Raw genomic sequence first — 16,622 nt, 5'->3', positions numbered from 1 at the left:
AGTCCTTTAGTAATAGAACATTTTGTGTGCTTGGCGTTTCATCTCTCAGACCCAGTTAAAAGGCTCAGATTAGCATCTTACTTTGGGGAAGGTGTTCCGTGGCTTCTTGCAAAGTTGAATACTTTCTTCTTCCCTCCCCATCCCTCCCTCCTCCGCCCCCACCTTAAGTGACTCAATCAAGAAAGAGTAAACGGTGACAAACGTGTTGGTTGTGCACCAGCTCATGGGCCAGGAAACTTTTAAAGTTTATTTTCGCCTCAGATCAAACTTCAGATGTTTTAAGTGCGATTTCAGTGGTCCAGGTATCTGTCAATGGGATTTCCCTGGGGAAGCAGTGAAAATAAAGTGAGGGTGGGGTCCGCATCCTTGGGCTGAGTTGCTCTTGTCTGAATGGCAACACACGTGTGTGTGTGTGTGTGTGTGTGTGTTTGTGTGTGTGTATGTGTGCACGCGTGTGTGAGCATGTGGGTGTGGTGAGGGGAAAGAGTCAGAAAAGCACATTCAACGTAAGCATCTAATAACCTACTTGGGAAATCCTACTTAAATTTACCTTTCCCTCAATGTTAAGTGTTTGTTTGGGGGCTTCCTTCATTCATTCAATCATATTTATTGAGCGCTTACTGTGTGCAGAGCACTGTACTAAGCGCTTGGGAAGAACAAGTCGGCAACATATAGAGACAGTCCCTAACAACAATAATAATGATGGCGTTTGTTAAGCGCTTACTATGTGCAAAGCACTGTTCTGAGCGCTGGAACCCAACAACGGGCTCGCAGCGGCTTGATGTTGATTGTCCATTAGCAAACGATGCAAACGCGTTGAAAGAATTGCGTGGTTTGGGTTTCTGTTTATTATTATTTATTTAGTTTTATTTTTTTTTTTCCTGAGTTGGTGGTTGTTTTGAGCCATCCAGCCACACACGGATAGGGGAGTTAGGGAAGTCTGTCTCATTCAGTCTTTTAGACTGTGAGCCCACTGTTGGGTAGGGACTGTCTCTGTACGTTGCCAATTTGTACTTCCCAAGCGCTTAGTACAGTGCTCTGCACATAGTAAGCGCTCAATAAATACGATTGATTGATTGATTACTGTGTACAAAGGACTGTACTAAGTGTTTGGGAGAGTACAGTATGGGGATTATGTTGCCAACTTGTACTTCCCAAGCGCTTAGTACAGTGCTCTGCACACAGTAAGCGCTCAATAAATATGATTGATTGATTAATTGATTGATTAAGACTGTGAGCCCCCCTTGGGACAACCTGATCACCTTGTTACCTCCCCAGCGCTTAGAACAGTGCTTTGCACATAGCAAACACTTAATAAATGCTATTATTATTATTATTATTATTATTATTATTATTATCACAGTATATCAGAATTGGTAAACACGTTCCCTGCCCACAGTAAACTTACAGTCTAGAAGGGGAGACAGATGTTAATATAAATAAATAAATTACGGATATAGACGAGAAGCAGCATAGCCTCGTGAGAAGTAGCGTGGCCTAGTGGAAAGAACATGGGCACAGGAGACCTGGGTTCTAATCCTGACTCTGGCAATTGCTTGCTATGTGACCTTGGGCAAGTCATTTCACTTCTCTGTGCCTCAGTTTCCTTGACTATAACAGGGAATACCTGTTCTACCCCCTACTTAGACTGTGAGCCCCACGTGGGGCAGGGACCGTGTCTGATCTAATTAACATGTACCTACCCCAGGTCTTTGATACATAGTAAGTGCTTAACAAATACCATAAAACATTTGACACATGGTAAGCGCTTAACAAAGACCATAAAAAAATTCAAATGAGTGCTGTGAGCTGAGGCAGGGGTGAATAAAGGGAGGAAATCAGGGTGTTACAGACAGGAGTGGGAGAAGAGGAAATGCTTAATACAGTGTTCTGCACACAGTCAGCACTCAGTAAATAAGACTGAATGAATGAAAGGCTTTTTGGAGGAGACGTGCCTTCAATAAGGCTTTGAAGGTGGGGAGACTGATCGTTTGTCAGACATGAAGAGGCAGGACGTGGGGAAGAGGTCGGGGGCGAGATAGATGAGATCTACCGTGGCTCAGTGGAAAGAGCCCGGGCTTTGGAGTCAGAGGTCACGGGTTCAAATTCCGGCTCCGCCACTTGTCAGCTGGGTGACTTTGGGCAAGTCACTTCACTTCTCTGTGCCTCGGTTGCCTCATCTGTAAAATGGGGATTGAGACTGTGAGCCCCCCGTGGGACAACCTCATCACCTTGTAACCTCCCCAGCGCTTAGAACAGTGCTTTGCACATAGTAAGCACTTAATAAATGTTATTATTATTATTATTATTATTATTATTATTATTATTATTATTATTATTACGAGATGGAGATACATTGAGAGGTTGGCATTAGATGAGCAAAATGTGGGGGCTGGGTTGGATTACGCGGAGTAGTGAGGTGAGGTAGGAGGGGGCAAGGTAATGGACTGCTTTGGCACGGAAGTGATGTTCATTTTTTCTGAAGCCACTTGGATGCATTTATTCATTCATTCATTCATTCATTCATTCATTCAATCGTATTTATTGACCACTTACTGTAATAATAAATAATAAATAATAATAATAATAATAATAATAATAATAATAATAATAATAATAACAACATTTATTAAGCACTTACTATGTGCAAAGCACTGCTCTAAGCGCTGGGGAGGTTACAAGGAGATCAGGTTGTCCCCTGGGGGCTCACAGTCTTAATCCCCATTTGACAGATGAGGGAACTGAGGCCCAGAGAAGTGAAGTGATTTGCCCAAAGTCACCCCGCTGACAATTGGCAGAGCCGGGATTCGAACCCGTGACTCCTGACTCCAAAGCCCGGGCTCTTTCCACTGAGCCACACTGCTGTATTGTGTGGTGAGCAGTATACCAGGCATAGCCTATGTACAAGGCTCCGTGCAGTGCACTGTACCAGGCACAAACGGTATACAGAGCACTATACTGAGTGCCTACTGGGTGCTGAGTTGTGTACTATGTGCTGAGCACTGTACTGGGCACAGAGTGGGTATGGAGCACTCTCGGGGTCCAGCAATGTCTCTGCAGGAGGTGGAGGTGAAATAGTGACCCCGTGCTCCTCCCCAACTTCCCTGTCACTGAGTTCTTACTATGTGCAGAGCACTGTACTAAGCGCTTGGGAAGTGCAAGTTGGCAGCAATACAACAATCCTGGAAGATACATTCCCTGTCTACAAGGTGCTTACAGTCCAGAGATGAGGTTTCAGCTGTAGAGTATATTAGCCTACTTCATTAATTCATTCAATCATATTTATTGAGCACTTACTGTACGCAGGGCAGGAAAGAGACCGGGCTTTGAAGTCAGAGGTCATGGGTTCAAATCCCGGCTCTGCCACTTGTCAGCCGTGTGACTTTGGGCAAGTCACTTCACTTCTCCGGGCCTCAGTTCCCTCATCTGGAAAATGGGGATGAAGACTGTGAGCCCTCCGTGGGACAACCTGATCACCTTGTAACCTCCCTGGCGCTTAGAACGGTGCTTTGCACATAGTGGACGCTTAATAAATGCCATTATTATTATTATTATTATTATTATTATTATTATTATTACTAAGCGCTTCAGAGGGTACAATATGGCAATAAACAGTCACATTCCTTGCCCACAGCAGGCTTACAGTTTTGAATGGGGGAGACATCAAAACAAGTAAATAAAATGACAGATATGTCCATAAGTGCTGGATGGGGCTGAGGTGCGGGGAAGAGAAAGCCCTGGCCCAGGAGCGGACAACTGCACATTTCCCCCTGCCTGGGTGGCGCTTAGTACAGTGCTCTGCACACAGTAAGCACTCAATAAATACGATTGAATGAATGAATGATCGAGGACTGTGGTTTTGGAAGCCAAGAGCATACAGTAGTGAACAGATTTTTTTTTTTAAATGACAATTTAATAGAGTACGTATTCCAAATTCATTCATTCATTCAATCATATTTATTGAGCACTTACTGTGTGCAGAGCACTTTACTAAGCGCTTGAGCACTGTGCTAAGCGCGTTCCCACCTGACGTCTGGCGTGCCGGCTTTGAAACTCCCTAGATGCGGCTCGGCTTTGGGGGATGAAGCCATCGGGCCATGCCAGTGAGGTCGTGGCGTCAGAGGTTGTCCCCTCTAGCTTGGGGAAGTGTGGACGACCCCAGACAGAAGAGCTTGGGAGAACCTCGGAGAAGAGCTGGACAATCTGCGGATCACTCACTACCTGCCATTTATTTGTTCATCCATTCAATTGTATTTATTGAGTGCTTACCAATCAATCAATCAATCAATCGTATTTATTGAGCGCTTTACAGTGTGCAGAGCACTGTACAAAGCACTTGATAACGTTGGTATTTGTTAAGTGCTTACTATGTGCAAAGCACTGTTTTAAGCTCTGGGGGGAACACAAGGAGATGAGGTTGTCCCATATGGGGCTCACAGTCTTAATCCTCATTTTACAGATGAGGGAACAGAGGCACAGAGAATTGAAGTGACTTACCCAAGGTCACACAGCAGACATGTGGGAGAGGCGGGATTCGAACCCATGACCTCTGACTCCCAAGCCCGCGCTCTTTCCACTGAGCCACGCTGCTTCTCTTCTCTTCTCTTACCATGTGCAAAGCACTGTACTAAGTACTTGGGAGAGTACAATATAATAACAACAACAACAACAACAACAACAACAACAACAATAATAATAATAATAATAATAATAATAATAGCATCTATTAATCGCTTACTATGTGCAAAGCACTGTTCTAAGCGCTGGGGAGTTTACAAGGTGATCAGTTTGTCCCACGAGGGCCTCACAGTTTTAATCCCCATTTTACAGATGAGGTTACTGAGGCTCAGTGAAGTGACTTGCCCAAAGTCCCACAGCTGACAATTGGCAGAGCCAGGATTTGAACCCATGACCTCTGACTCCAGAGCCAGGGCTCTTTCCACTGAGCCACGCTGCTTCTATCATAATGATGATGGCATTTGTTATGTGCTTACTATGTGCAAAGCACTATTCTGAGCGCTGGGGAAGATACAAGGGGATCAGGTTGTCCCACGGGGGGCTCACAGTTTCAATCCCTATTTTACAGATGAGGGAACTGAGGCACGGAGGAGTTGAGTGACTTGCCCAAAGACACACAGCTGACAAGCGGCAGAGCCGGGATTTGAACCCATGACCTCTGACTCCCAAGCCCGGGCTCTTTGTAGATAGTGAGCCCACTGTTGGGTAGGGACTGTCTCTATATGTTGCCAACTTGTACTTCCCAAGCGCTTAGCACAGTGCTCTGCACACAGTAAGCGCTCAATAAATACGATTGATTGATTGATTTCCACTGAGCCACGCTGCTTCTACAAAAACAGGCCCATTCCTGACCACAACGAGCCCACAGTCTAGAGGGGGAGACAGACATTAATATAAATGTCTAGACTTTGAGCCCATTTTTGGGTAGGGACCGTCTCTATATGTTGCCAACTTGTTCTTCCCAAGTGCTTAGCACAGTGCTCTGCACACAGTAAGCGCTCAATAAATATGATTGAATGTCCCTTGGGACAACCTGATCACCTTGTTACCTCCCCAGCGCTTAGAACAGTGCTTTGCACATAGCAAACACTTAATAAATGCTATTATTATTATTATTATTATTATTATTATTATTATCACAGTATATCAGAATTGGTAAACACGTTCCCTGCCCACAGTAAACTTACAGTCTAGAAGGGGAGACAGATGTTAATATAAATAAATAAATTACGGATATAGACGAGAAGCAGCATAGCCTCGTGAGAAGTAGCGTGGCCTAGTGGAAAGAACATGGGCACAGGAGACCTGGGTTCTAATCCTGACTCTGGCAATTGCTTGCTATGTGACCTTGGGCAAGTCATTTCACTTCTCTGTGCCTCAGTTTCCTTGACTATAACAGGGAATACCTGTTCTACCCCCTACTTAGACTGTGAGCCCCACGTGGGGCAGGGACCGTGTCTGATCTAATTAACATGTACCTACCCCAGGTCTTTGATACATAGTAAGTGCTTAACAAATACCATAAAACATTTGACACATGGTAAGCGCTTAACAAAGACCATAAAAAAATTCAAATGAGTGCTGTGAGCTGAGGCAGGGGTGAATAAAGGGAGGAAATCAGGGTGTTACAGACAGGAGTGGGAGAAGAGGAAATGCTTAATACAGTGTTCTGCACACAGTCAGCACTCAGTAAATAAGACTGAATGAATGAAAGGCTTTTTGGAGGAGACGTGCCTTCAATAAGGCTTTGAAGGTGGGGAGACTGATCGTTTGTCAGACATGAAGAGGCAGGACGTGGGGAAGAGGTCGGGGGCGAGATAGATGAGATCTACCGTGGCTCAGTGGAAAGAGCCCGGGCTTTGGAGTCAGAGGTCACGGGTTCAAATTCCGGCTCCGCCACTTGTCAGCTGGGTGACTTTGGGCAAGTCACTTCACTTCTCTGTGCCTCGGTTGCCTCATCTGTAAAATGGGGATTGAGACTGTGAGCCCCCCGTGGGACAACCTCATCACCTTGTAACCTCCCCAGCGCTTAGAACAGTGCTTTGCACATAGTAAGCACTTAATAAATGTTATTATTATTATTATTATTATTATTATTATTATTATTATTATTATTACGAGATGGAGATACATTGAGAGGTTGGCATTAGATGAGCAAAATGTGGGGGCTGGGTTGGATTACGCGGAGTAGTGAGGTGAGGTAGGAGGGGGCAAGGTAATGGACTGCTTTGGCACGGAAGTGATGTTCATTTTTTCTGAAGCCACTTGGATGCATTTATTCATTCATTCATTCATTCATTCATTCATTCAATCGTATTTATTGACCACTTACTGTAATAATAAATAATAAATAATAATAATAATAATAATAATAATAATAATAATAATAATAATAATAATAACAACATTTATTAAGCACTTACTATGTGCAAAGCACTGCTCTAAGCGCTGGGGAGGTTACAAGGAGATCAGGTTGTCCCCTGGGGGCTCACAGTCTTAATCCCCATTTGACAGATGAGGGAACTGAGGCCCAGAGAAGTGAAGTGATTTGCCCAAAGTCACCCCGCTGACAATTGGCAGAGCCGGGATTCGAACCCGTGACTCCTGACTCCAAAGCCCGGGCTCTTTCCACTGAGCCACACTGCTGTATTGTGTGGTGAGCAGTATACCAGGCATAGCCTATGTACAAGGCTCCGTGCAGTGCACTGTACCAGGCACAAACGGTATACAGAGCACTATACTGAGTGCCTACTGGGTGCTGAGTTGTGTACTATGTGCTGAGCACTGTACTGGGCACAGAGTGGGTATGGAGCACTCTCGGGGTCCAGCAATGTCTCTGCAGGAGGTGGAGGTGAAATAGTGACCCCGTGCTCCTCCCCAACTTCCCTGTCACTGAGTTCTTACTATGTGCAGAGCACTGTACTAAGCGCTTGGGAAGTGCAAGTTGGCAGCAATACAACAATCCTGGAAGATACATTCCCTGTCTACAAGGTGCTTACAGTCCAGAGATGAGGTTTCAGCTGTAGAGTATATTAGCCTACTTCATTAATTCATTCAATCATATTTATTGAGCACTTACTGTACGCAGGGCAGGAAAGAGACCGGGCTTTGAAGTCAGAGGTCATGGGTTCAAATCCCGGCTCTGCCACTTGTCAGCCGTGTGACTTTGGGCAAGTCACTTCACTTCTCCGGGCCTCAGTTCCCTCATCTGGAAAATGGGGATGAAGACTGTGAGCCCTCCGTGGGACAACCTGATCACCTTGTAACCTCCCTGGCGCTTAGAACGGTGCTTTGCACATAGTGGACGCTTAATAAATGCCATTATTATTATTATTATTATTATTATTATTATTATTATTACTAAGCGCTTCAGAGGGTACAATATGGCAATAAACAGTCACATTCCTTGCCCACAGCAGGCTTACAGTTTTGAATGGGGGAGACATCAAAACAAGTAAATAAAATGACAGATATGTCCATAAGTGCTGGATGGGGCTGAGGTGCGGGGAAGAGAAAGCCCTGGCCCAGGAGCGGACAACTGCACATTTCCCCCTGCCTGGGTGGCGCTTAGTACAGTGCTCTGCACACAGTAAGCACTCAATAAATACGATTGAATGAATGAATGATCGAGGACTGTGGTTTTGGAAGCCAAGAGCATACAGTAGTGAACAGATTTTTTTTTTTAAATGACAATTTAATAGAGTACGTATTCCAAATTCATTCATTCATTCAATCATATTTATTGAGCACTTACTGTGTGCAGAGCACTTTACTAAGCGCTTGAGCACTGTGCTAAGCGCGTTCCCACCTGACGTCTGGCGTGCCGGCTTTGAAACTCCCTAGATGCGGCTCGGCTTTGGGGGATGAAGCCATCGGGCCATGCCAGTGAGGTCGTGGCGTCAGAGGTTGTCCCCTCTAGCTTGGGGAAGTGTGGACGACCCCAGACAGAAGAGCTTGGGAGAACCTCGGAGAAGAGCTGGACAATCTGCGGATCACTCACTACCTGCCATTTATTTGTTCATCCATTCAATTGTATTTATTGAGTGCTTACCAATCAATCAATCAATCAATCGTATTTATTGAGCGCTTTACAGTGTGCAGAGCACTGTACAAAGCACTTGATAACGTTGGTATTTGTTAAGTGCTTACTATGTGCAAAGCACTGTTTTAAGCTCTGGGGGGAACACAAGGAGATGAGGTTGTCCCATATGGGGCTCACAGTCTTAATCCTCATTTTACAGATGAGGGAACAGAGGCACAGAGAATTGAAGTGACTTACCCAAGGTCACACAGCAGACATGTGGGAGAGGCGGGATTCGAACCCATGACCTCTGACTCCCAAGCCCGCGCTCTTTCCACTGAGCCACGCTGCTTCTCTTCTCTTCTCTTACCATGTGCAAAGCACTGTACTAAGTACTTGGGAGAGTACAATATAATAACAACAACAACAACAACAACAACAACAACAACAATAATAATAATAATAATAATAATAATAATAATAGCATCTATTAATCGCTTACTATGTGCAAAGCACTGTTCTAAGCGCTGGGGAGTTTACAAGGTGATCAGTTTGTCCCACGAGGGCCTCACAGTTTTAATCCCCATTTTACAGATGAGGTTACTGAGGCTCAGTGAAGTGACTTGCCCAAAGTCCCACAGCTGACAATTGGCAGAGCCAGGATTTGAACCCATGACCTCTGACTCCAGAGCCAGGGCTCTTTCCACTGAGCCACGCTGCTTCTATCATAATGATGATGGCATTTGTTATGTGCTTACTATGTGCAAAGCACTATTCTGAGCGCTGGGGAAGATACAAGGGGATCAGGTTGTCCCACGGGGGGCTCACAGTTTCAATCCCTATTTTACAGATGAGGGAACTGAGGCACGGAGGAGTTGAGTGACTTGCCCAAAGACACACAGCTGACAAGCGGCAGAGCCGGGATTTGAACCCATGACCTCTGACTCCCAAGCCCGGGCTCTTTGTAGATAGTGAGCCCACTGTTGGGTAGGGACTGTCTCTATATGTTGCCAACTTGTACTTCCCAAGCGCTTAGCACAGTGCTCTGCACACAGTAAGCGCTCAATAAATACGATTGATTGATTGATTTCCACTGAGCCACGCTGCTTCTACAAAAACAGGCCCATTCCTGACCACAACGAGCCCACAGTCTAGAGGGGGAGACAGACATTAATATAAATGTCTAGACTTTGAGCCCATTTTTGGGTAGGGACCGTCTCTATATGTTGCCAACTTGTTCTTCCCAAGTGCTTAGCACAGTGCTCTGCACACAGTAAGCGCTCAATAAATATGATTGAATGAATAAATAAACAGACAAATAAATAAATGACAGATATATCCATATGTGCTGTGGGGACGAGAGGGAGGTTGAATGAAGGAGCAAGTAAGAGCGGCACAGAAGGAAGTGGGAGAAGGGGAGGGCTTAGTCAGGGAAGGCTTCTTGGAGGAGATCATCATCATCATCATCAATCGTATTTACTGAGCGCTTACTATGTGCAGAGCACTGGACTAAGCGCTTGGGAAGCATTCAGTTAGGTTTTGAAGTGGGATGGAGCAATTATCTGTCTGATCCGAGGAGGGAGGGCATTCCAGGCTAGAGGTAGGGAGCGGGCGAGAGGTTGGCGATGAGATGGAAGAGATAGAGGTGCATTAGAGGAGATTAAGTGCCAGGGGATTAAGTGCTTTAAATTCACCAGTCACCACCTGCCGGAGTTGGTCTGGACTTCCGAGAGTAGAGTACTGCACTGAATGCCTAATAATAATAATAATAATAATAATAATAATAATAATAATAGTAATAATAATATTATTATCAGATAATATTATCATTATCTGTACATAGTAAGCACTCAATAAATACGATTGATGATAATAATAATAATAATAATAATAATAATAATAATAATAATATCATTTATTAAGCGCTTACTATGTGCAAAGCATTGTTCTAAGCGCTGGGGAGGTTACAAGGTAATCAGGTTGTCCCATGTGGGGCTCACAGTCTTAATCCTCATTTTACAGATGAGGGAATTGAGGCACAGAGAAGTGAACTGACTTGCCCAAAGCCACACAGCGGACAATTGGAAGAGCCGGGATTTGAACCCATGACATCTGACTCCAAAGCCTGGGCTCTTTCCAGCGAGCCACGCTGCTTCTGTGGTCAGACCTCTACACTGAACGCTTTCCATGGGCAGACCACAAGCCTGAGCACCTTCTGTGTGCAGAGCACTGTACTGAGCAACTTCCGTGTGCCAAGAACTGCACTGAGCACCTCCCGTGTGCAGAGCGTTACGCTGAGAGCCGCTCATGTGCGGAGCTGTGTACTCAGCACTTTCCATGCTGCAGAGCAATTGGTCGTGAGGGTGTTGCCCTTCAAAGCCCTACTGAGAGCTCACCTCCTCCAGGAGGCCTTCCCAGACTGAGCCCCCTTTTTCCTCTCCCCCTCCCCACCTCCTTCCCCTCCCCACAGCACCTGTATAGATGTTCGTACAGATTTATTACTCTATTTAACTTGTCCATATTTACTATTCCATTTATTTTGTTAATGATGTGCACCTAGCTTTATTTCTATTTATTCTGATGACTTGACACCTATCCACACGTTTTGTTTTGTTGTCTGTCTCCCCCTCTAGACTGTGAGCCCGTTGTTGGGAAGGGACTGTCTCTATGTGTTGCCAACTTGTGCTTCCCAAGTGCTTAGTACAGTGCTCTGCACACAGTAAGCGCTCAATAAATGCAATTGAATGAATGAATGAATGAATGAATCTAGCTTTATTTCTATTTATTCTGATGACTTGACACATCCACATGTTTTGTTTTGTTGTCTGTCTCCCCCTCTAGACTGTGAGCCCGTTGTTGGGAAGGGACTGTCTCTATGTGTTGCCCACTTGTACTTCCCAAGCGCTTAATACAGTGCTCTGCACACAGTAAGTGCTCAATAAATATGATTCAAGGCCCTACTGAAAGCTCACCTCCTCCAGGAGGCCTTCCCAGACTGATCCCCTTCCTTCCTCTCCCCCTCATCCCCCTCTCCGTCCCCCCATCTTACCTCCTTCCCTTCCCCACAGCACCTGTATATTTGTATATATATTTGTACATATTTATTACTCTATTTATTCATTTTACTTGTACATATATATTCTATTTTTTTTTTTTGTTAGTATGTTTTGGTTTTGTTCTCTGTCTCCCCCTTCTAGACTGTGAGCCCACTGTAGGGTAGGGACCGTCTCTATATGTTGCCAACTTGGACTTCCCAAGCGCTTAGTACAGTGCTCTGCACACAGTAAGCGCTCAGTAAATATGATTGATTGATTGATTGATTGATTGATTGATTGATGATTGAATGAACCTGGGCTTGGCAGTCAGCAGGACCTGGCTTCTAATCCCGGCTCGGGCCTTGTCTGCTGTGTGACCTTAGGCAAGTCACTTCCCTTCTGTAGGCCTCTGTTACCTCATCTGGAAAATGGAGATTAAAACCCTGAGCTCCGTAAGGGACAGAGACTGCGTCCAACCTGATTAGCTTGTATCTGCGGCAGAGCTTACATCAGTGCCTGGCACAAAGTCAACACTGAACAAATAACTTTTAAAACTAAAACTAAAAAGAGCTGGCAGACATGATCTCTGCCCTCACGGAACTTATAATCTACAAAGACACTAAAATCAATTACAGTCAGAGGAGGCAATGGAGTATAAAGTTATGCACTTAAGAAATACCACTAAAGAAAAGTGGTAAGTGCCAAGAGCTGTAATAAGCACTGGATTTTTTACTTTCCATAGCCTCCTCGGCCAAAAGCAGGTCAGGCTTTTGGTGGGAGAATGAACCTTTCCTCATGAATGTGCTTCATCTATTAGCTGAGGGGAAGCAGGATTGAGTCTCTCCATGTTTCTAAAAGTTCATTCGTTCCTTCTTTCAGTCAGTCGTATTTATTGAGCGCTTACTGGGGGCAGAGCACTGTACTAAGCTCTTGGGAGAGTATATTGTAACAGATTCAAACTAGAATTATGAGAAGCAGCGTGGCTCTGTGGAAAGAGCCCGGGCTTTGGAGTCAGAGGTCACGGGTTCAAATTCCTGCTCCACCGATTGTCAGCTGTGTGACTTTGGGCAAGTCACTTCACTTCTCTATGCCTCAGTTACCTCATCTGTAAAATGGGGGTGAAGACCGTGAGCCCCACGTAGGACAACCTGATCACCTTGTATCCTCCCCAGCGCTTAGAACAGTGCTTTGCACATAGTAAGCACTTAACAAATGCTATTATTATTATTATTATTATTATTATTATTATTATTATCGTCATCAATCATATTTATTGAGTGCTTACTATGTGCAGAGCACTGTACTAAGAGCTTGATAAATAATAATAATAATAATAATATATTATTAAATATTATTATAATTAATAATAATTATTAATATTATTATTATTATTTGAGAAAGTCACTTCACTTCTCTGTGCCTCAGTTACCTCATCTGTAAAAGGGGGATGAAGACTGTGAGCTCCCCCAAGGGACAACCTGATCACCTTGTAACCTCCCCAGGGCTTAGAACAGTGCTTTGCGCATAGGGACCATCTCTATATGTTGCCGACTTGTACTTCTCAAGTGCTGAGTACAGTGCTCTGCACACAGTAAGCACTTAATAAATACAATTGAATGAATGAATGAATGAATACGCACTTAATAAATGCCATCATTATTATTAAGAAACAGGTAAGGGAAAGGCCCTCCTGCCATTCCCCACCCCCTGACCTTTCTGACGTTACCAAGAAATCAGATCGCATCAATTCACCTCTCAGGCTTACGTGCAATAATAATTTTGATGGTACTTGTTAAGGGTTTACTATGTAGTAAGCACTGTTCTAAGCTCTGGGGTAGAGCCAAGTTAATCAGGTTAGTCACGGTCCCTGTCCCACATGGGGCTCGCACTCTTAATCCCCATTTTGCAGACGAAGGCCAGAGCAGTGAAGTGACTTGGCCAAGGTCACACAGTCAACATGTAGCGGAGCCGGGATTAGAAACCAGGTCCTTCTGAATCCCAGGCCCGTGAGCCCGCTGTGGGCAGGGATTGTCTCTCTTTGTTGCCAAATTGGACTTTCCAAGCGCTTAGTACAGTGCTCTGCACACAGTAAGAGCTCGATAAATGCGATCGAATGGATGAATGAAGGAACGGTAGCCCTTAGAGAGAGGTGCCACGCGGCTGTAACCCCGGGGGCTCTCGGTTTACCTGGGGAGAAGGGGAACCCCAAGGAGAAGGCCGCCCCTAATCCAACGTGAAATCATTTTCTGGGTGACAGGGGCGAACGGGAACCTGAAGTAAGGTTATGTGTTCGTCACGGAGATTGGGGGAGATACGAGAAGGCGCCTCCTCTCTTGTCACCGTGCCTTTTGAGAGACCTTTTAAGGGTAAACAGGGCAAGACACCTTGGTGTGGTTAGGTCAAAGGAAATTTTCTGAAAATGAAGGCAGCAGATATGACTGTGATATCTGAGCAGAGAGAGAGCAGAGTGGCGGCAAGGAGCAGGTTAACGTCCCCACCCTGTCCCCCGGCACTTTGAAAATCCAGGGTGTGAAGCGACATTCTCCTTGACTTCCAACATTGCGCTCGCTGGGGCCGGGAGACTACAGTCTGTCATCTCGTTGTTGAATTGGACTCTCCCAAACGCTTAGTACACTGTTCTGCACCAACTTAGGGCTCCATAAATATGATTGATTTAATGATGGGCGGGCAAGGGAATTCTCCTACCGCTCTCACTCACATTTTTACATTTCAGGAACTAGGAGGAAACAGCCCTCTTCTAGCAGGAGCTGAAGTTCCGCGTCGTGAGGGTGCCAACCTCGTGGGCGATCTTTGACTATCGCTATTCCCGACGGGAAGGAGACCGAGGGTTCCCCAGTGACGGCCCCATTGTGTGAGAGGAAGGGGTTTGAGACGTGTGCTCTTCCTAGGTGAATTTAGGAAAGGGAAATCGTTTTTCAATCGCAATTGCTCAAATCCTGATGGTTCGTGTGTTTGCCCCACCAAGCACGTGGGTGCAGTCATATATTTTATTGTGCACTCAGTTTTTCACTCTGATTTGTTCTGATATTTTAGCCTGGCAGATTCCCCCTTCTACTTGTTTGATCCATATTCCGCTACGACTCTTTGAAAACTGGTTTTGTTCATCCGCTTCCTTGCCCCCCATTAGATCATAAACTCTCCATGGGCAGGAAGTGTTGATCCGTTTCTTTCGTGTCTTTGTCAGTGCTTGGCACTGTGTAGCTGATAGTAATAATAATAATAAAGTAATAATAATAATAATAATAATAATAATAATAATAATAATAATAATAATAATAATAATAATAGCACTTAAGTGCTTACTATGTGCAAAGCACTGTTCTACCATTGAACAACTGAGTCAAGGGCCCTGGTCTATAGTTCCAGCTCTCCCACTAGCCTGCTTTTTTTTTTTTAAAGAAAACAGTATTTGTTAAGTGCTTACTATATGTCAAGCAATGTTTCAAGTGTTGGGGTAGATATGTGTTAATCAGGGTAGATTTAAGTTAATCAGGTCAGAGACAGTCACCTTGAGCAAATCACTTCACCTTTCTGTGCCTAAGTTTTCCTGGGGATAAATAGAGATAAATATGTGTTCTTTCTCCCTCTTAAATCTCAAGCTCCATGGGGAAGAGGGATTGACCTAGTCAACTTCTGTCTACCTCAGTGTTTAGTACAGTGCCAAGCCTAATACTGGGATTTCATTCATTCAGTCATGTTTATTGAGCGCTTACCATGTGCAGAGCACTTTACATTCATTCATTCATTCATTCAATTGTATTTATTGAGCACTTACTCTGTGCAGAGCACTGTACTAACCACTTGGGAAGTACAAGTTGGCAACATATAGAGACGGGCCCTACCCAACAGTGGCCTCACAGTCTAGAAGGGGGAGACAGACAACAAAACCAAACAGGTAGACAGGTGTCAAAATCGTCAGAACAAATAGAATTATTGCTATAGGCTCATCATTAACAAAATAAATAGAATAGTAAATATGTACAAGTAAAATGAATCGAGTAATAAATCTGTACAAATATATACAAGTGCTGTGGGGAGGGGAAGGAGGTAGGGTGGGGGAGATGGGGAGGAGGAGAGGAAAAATGGGGGCTCAGGCTGGGAAGGCCTCCTGGAGGAGGTGAGCTCTCAGTGGGCTTTGAAAGGAGGAAGAGAGCTAGCTTGGCTCTCTTATTGTTTTGGAAATAGGCCTGGAGGATCCATCATTCGGTGATGTTTTTTGGGCCCCTACTTTGGGCAAAGCCCTGCACTAAGCACCTCGGAGAAACAGTGAGTTTAAAGCACGGGAAGGGAACGCTTAGAACAGTGCTTTGCACATAGTAAGAGCTTAATAAATGCCATTAAAAGAAAAAGGACCCGAGTTCTAATCCTGGCACTTCCGCTTGTCTGCTGTGTGACCTTGGGTACGTCACTTCACTTCTCTGCACCTCAGTTACCTCATCTGGAAAACGGGAATTAAACCTGTGAGTCCCATGTGGGACATGAACTGGGTCCAACCTGATTAAGTTGTATCTACCCCAGTGCTTAGTAGAGTGCCTGGAACATAGTAAGCACGTAACAAATGCCACAGAAAACCAGTGAAACCCCTTTCTCAGTCTTCAAGGAGATTACCATCTAATGGTGGAGATTACAGTCCAAGAACCGAAGAGGGTTTGGTGGGGGAGGAAGGAGGGCGAAGGGCGTTGTTCTTTAAGCCCACATTAGTGCAAATGGAATCAAAATGCTTTTCTGATTCATTTGATCCCTAAATAGCGTCATTATAGCCCGTTGTTGGGTAAGGACTGTCTCTATATGTTGCCAACTTGTACTTCCCAAGTGCTTAGTACAGTGCTTTGCACACAGTGAGCGCTCAATAAATACGATTGAATGAATTATTATTAAACATGACTTCTGTATCAATTTTATGATGATCAAGTAAAAAGCCTTTCTCCTTTCCACTTTCTTTTTATTGAATGGAGTGTTAAGCATCTGCATAATAATAATAATAATAATAATAATAATAATAATAATAATGATAATAATAATAATAA

General features: G+C 44.5%; 1 protein-coding gene across 1 annotated transcript in view; it reads left to right on the top strand.

The window, feature by feature from the left end:
* Window positions 1–16,622, top strand: part of GTDC1 (glycosyltransferase like domain containing 1) — a 287,497-nt gene that overhangs the window by 56,479 nt on the left and 214,396 nt on the right. The window lies entirely within an intron of this gene.

This window comes from Tachyglossus aculeatus, chromosome 9, assembly GCF_015852505.1.
Source record: "Tachyglossus aculeatus isolate mTacAcu1 chromosome 9, mTacAcu1.pri, whole genome shotgun sequence".
Lineage (NCBI taxonomy): Eukaryota > Metazoa > Chordata > Mammalia > Monotremata > Tachyglossidae > Tachyglossus > Tachyglossus aculeatus.
Note: the sequence above shows the minus strand (reverse complement) of the source record. Positions and strands in the feature narration are given on the sequence as shown.